A 4,924-nucleotide genomic window follows, 5' to 3' on the forward strand; every position below is an offset into this window, starting at 1 on the left:
CAATTTTCATTCAATAACTTAGTACGAAAGTAAGCAGAGAGAGATTTACGTTTTCATTAATGCCATCTAATCATGTCTTTATATCTTAGATATAATATGAAAAAACATTTTTATTAATTAAACGTTATAAAAACGAATTAAAATATATTACGTTTCAACTAATTCACTAGCATATCTTTATAATACCTATAGAAATGTAACATTGATCCATTATACCGCAATTTCTCATTGCTTCAATAGAGTATATAACTTTTATAATAAATTATTTTGATAAAGAAAGGAAGAAAATAATATTTTACTGCAGAAAAGTAATTTTATAAGGAAGTTTTCTTTTCGTTCTTCAGTGGTAGGTGACGCTTTTTCTTCATCACGTGACGACAAGGCATTTCCGTAGAAGGCTATTTTTCTGGGAATTGGTATGTTGGAAACCGATTCGTCGAAAAGTTTTCGAAGGTTTGTTTCTTGACGACACACCACGACAACGAAGTAAACAGGTGTAAATAGTTGCTGCGTTACCAGGTAAGTAACAGTGACATAGAATTATATTTCATTTGGTATTTAAATCCAATGAAAACTGTTTTATTTATGCTACATTAGTCTTCAGAGGCTTTAGACTTTTTAGGGCCTAGTTAGGGTCTGACTCTAGTTTCAGTTAAGTTACATTGTAACTTGCTACTCCAAGTCGAGCTAGGCTCGGCTTCATTTGACTTTTTTAAGTTAAATTATTAAAACTAAGTTAAAACCTCCAACTTTATGCTTAGCAAAAAGGTTAATTTATGTATGAATGACTATGTAGCAGTCACAAATACAGCCATACGTAAAATATTGCATTTGTTTTTAAATTAAAGTACTAATTTTTACACTCACAGTTTATTTATAAATCATAAGCAAATAAAACTTGGGTGATAAATCATAAAGATACTAATCATAGGGAGAGATATTTACGTTGACTTTATACATGAACTTTAAGAGGCAGTTAGAGATTTGAGACTGTAGTGTTTGCCATTAAGATTTTAATTTTGTATTTTTACTACCTATTTACTGACTTTTTAACTTCTCAGTGAAGCCATATATTTTATCGCGAAACTTATTTAAATTCTAAATAAACATCAGTAAACGTTTTAGGCTATTAATAGTAAAACAACTTAAAAATTTCATTGAGCTTAATAACACTTAAGACCATTTTATTTATTAAAAAGGCTCATATATAGAACTAAAACTCATTAAAGTTATTTTATTTAAATAATTAGTATATGTTACTGCTTTGTAGTAATCATTTAGCAGATTATTTTTAAACTAACAAATTAAGTACAAATTATAGAATTGTTGGCGTAACACATTTTAACTACCTGCAAGTTGTTGTAGAAACAATTCAAATATTGCTTTGTACATTTTCTTATACAGTTTCATTATCCTTATTATATACAAAAAAAAAAAATCTGTGAAGTTTCACTACCTCTCAAGTAAGAAAATAATCACACTTTTAATTAACTTTACTGATAGGGCTGATGATTTAAATATCAAGCTTGATAGCCATTGAATATGTTTTTAATCATAAATATTTTTGTAAATATATAACGAATTAAACATTAAAGGACATAGTTATGTACCATGCTGTTACATAATACATCCAAAAACATCCAGACACATGTTTTATCTACAGAATACACCAATTTTGAGACTCGAGGTTCATTGGTACTTAGTACTGGTACTTGTAGGGGATGTTAAGTTCAGATGTATTGATTGGGATTGTATGCAGTTAAACAGTGATGGAGAAGTATTTCTTGAAATGATTAAGGATGGTTTTCTGTACTAAATGTTCAGAGAGCCAATCAGAGGGGATACCATGCTGGATTTACTGTTAACCTCTAAAGAGAATATAATTTCATCAGTTGAGGAGGGGAAACATTTATTAAAGACTGGATATTACCTAATTTGCTTTAATGTTTTGCTACATCTTGAGATAAAAAGAATTGAAATTATAGTTAATTCTCTGTATACAGGCTCAGTCATTTTGACCACTAAAGAACTACCTTTACATACTATAACTTTTAATGTAATGAGTTTTGTACCAACCTAAACAAAAAAGATACTGCTGCAACCAGGGTCAAACAAAAAACAATTTATTAAGTGTAACAACAGAAATAAAAAAACAACAACTTTCAAATGACTAGAATACAAATTTTATCACTTATGTAAAACAGTTAGTAACCTATGCTTGACCAGTGCTAGGTACAAATGCTAATAAACAATACAACATAAATCTAAGTGTAATTAATTACAATAAATATCAAAGGAATTAGGAAAACGAACAAAAATAAAAAAAACCTAATTCACCAGAGAATAACACAATATTTCAAAATTAAACCACTTCTCAATATTGGGCAAGAATTAACAATAATTCTTTCTAACTGTATCTCATGAACTAATCCATCTTCAAGATCAGTGAAGGCTTTTTATTTAGTGGTTTGACCATGAGGTTACATCTCATGTGTCAGCATTACTATAGATCTACATAATCTTTTACATCATTAATATAAAACTTGTTACAGTTTCATAATACATGCATACTCCAAATCAACTTGTTCTAGATAGAAGGTGAGTTAGCACTTTAATATAACTAAACATTCATAGATAAACTAAACAACAGTAGGAATAATACATGAATGGTAAACAAAACCATAAACTAAAAGTAGAATTCTCTATATCATAGCATATCACCACAAAATTTGGCAAGCTGTTAGTAAATATTACAAGTCGTTTGTACACAAAGAATCAGATTTTTTTAATTAAGCATTTTTACCAAAGATATATCTGATTCTAACTAGTCTCAGTGCAAGGTGATTTTCATGTTAAGATTAAAAATATTTTTTCATCTTACAGTTTTCAAATTTTGTTTGGATAACCTCTAGAACTGTTAATTGCAGCATATTATTTTCAGAATCTTTAGAACCTCCTAAATGAATATCAGAAGTTTTGTTTCTGTAAAACTTTATATTTTATCTGTTATTTTCTCTAACATAATACTGTATTAGCTCTGTCCATTTTACCTACTTAGGAACCATCACAGAAAAATACAAAATCAGTCTAAATTACCCTTTTTTTTTCCTATAATGACTACAGGTTGTAATAGAAAATTAAAATTTCTTAAAATTATTTATACTAAAAACCTCAGGCTTGTAATAGTTTACATATATTTTTATGAAATGTTAATGTTTTAGTGTTCTTTGAAGTGCGTCTAACCAACCAAACTTACATAATAAAACTGCAAACATCTGACAAGCAAATAGTTGAAGCTATAGTAAAATAGTCTTGAATTATGTAATGCACATGCAGCTTGTGTGCATATCTCGCTGAGAATTTTTTTTCCTTTTATGTTTTCTTATGTAACCCAATTTTACATTCTAGTTACTTTTAAAACAATACAAAAAAATATGTGTGAGTGTTGTACATTTTTATGTAGTCAAAGTCTGAAGTCTTTATAAAAGTTAACCCCAATTTTTGGTGAGGTTCTTGTTAGTACTTTACTGTTACCTTATTTATTTCACATATTCAGTTAGGAACACAAAACAATGTCCTATAACTATCATAATTTATCTCGCTTTCTAGCTAAGCTATAAGTATGTTAAAATGTTTCCCTTACTTGGTTTGAGTGATCTTGGAGATAGCAACTTTTACATCTGTAGGCTAGATATTTCAGAAGTTGTCATCCTTTTATGTAATTGAGTAAATTAAAAAATTTTCTGTTCATTATGAATAATATATTAGCAAATGTCAGAGAGAGAATTATTAACTATTTTTTTTTTTTTTTGAAAGATGGTATGTGATGGGAGGATGTGACATATGTTTATATCTCTGTAAATCAAGGTGATTGGAGGCAACTATAAAACTAGATAGTCTTAGTATTATCTATAGTATAAGTCTGTAATCTGTATTAAAATTCAAAAGCTGAAATAGGGATGGAAAGAATATTTAAATTGGGCACTTCTGAGCAAGCAGATGTCACGTGATAGAGGAAAGTGAAGATTGAAATTTATTTAAATATATTCTTTGAAATTAAAAAATTAAAACTTCTTTAGTACCAAAATTTAATTTATTAACCATGTTTTGATGCCAAACTTGTAGACATACTTTGATAATACAGTAATTTAATTGAATTTGGAATGTAAATCTGTAATAAAGGTCATGACATGCTCACTTTTACTTGCCCATATCTAGATAGTTAATGGCGATATGGAACAGGTTTGAGATTTTTTTTTAAATAAATTTATTTTAATTCAAAGTAGTCATTTTGTAAAAAGTGTAACAGGGGTGATCAAATGTTATTGGTTTACTAAAGAAAGATGAGAAGTTTAGGGATAACTGTCATGAGTTTAAGAAGTTTAAATTGAGAGAGGTTCATTATGTCAGAAAAACACATAGGTTCAAGAAGTCTTGATACAAAATGATAAAAAAAACCCTATAGCCTGAACACTTTCAAAAGGTGGACCTTTCTTCTTCAGGGGCAAACTGCTTGAGAGAAAGGTTGACAAACTTACAGAACTATAGGAAATCTAGGAATTTGGTTTAAAAAGAAATTAGGAAATGCAACAGGGCTCATGAAAAACGGCTGGCTGATAACGTCAATGCTTAACAGTTAGAATTTTTTAAGTTATATTAAAAGGAATAAAAATCTTAAAATAGGGATTGGGCCCTTAAAAGATGATGATGACAAAGTTTTTGTTGAAGAGTATGAGATGGCTGAGCTTTTAATTGTTTTCTTCTGTTTTTACAAGATAAGATGCTGGCAATGTTCTTGACCATGAGCATTCTATAGGAAGTACTGGAATTGACCTAAATGTATAGATATTAAATCCATGGTGATAAATAGAAAGATTGAGAGATTAAAATTAAAGCACAATGACTATACAAGTCTTTCCTCCCT

The 4,924-nt window shown here is 28.8% G+C and overlaps 1 protein-coding gene across 2 annotated transcripts in view; it reads left to right on the forward strand.

Moving 5' to 3' along the window:
- Window positions 1-386: 386 nt before the first annotated feature.
- The window catches only part of LOC106466022 (signal transducer and activator of transcription 5B-like), an 86,379-nt gene continuing 81,841 nt past the window's right edge, over window positions 387-4,924 (forward strand). For both annotated transcript variants that reach the window (XM_022393982.1, XM_022393983.1), the window contains exon 1: window positions 387-519. The gene's annotated coding sequence lies outside the window, so the exon portion shown is untranslated. The remainder of the gene's footprint in view (window positions 520-4,924) is intronic.

Source organism: Limulus polyphemus, unplaced genomic scaffold, assembly GCF_000517525.1.
Source record: "Limulus polyphemus unplaced genomic scaffold, Limulus_polyphemus-2.1.2 Scaffold2124, whole genome shotgun sequence".
NCBI classification, from domain to species: domain Eukaryota; kingdom Metazoa; phylum Arthropoda; class Merostomata; order Xiphosura; family Limulidae; genus Limulus; species Limulus polyphemus.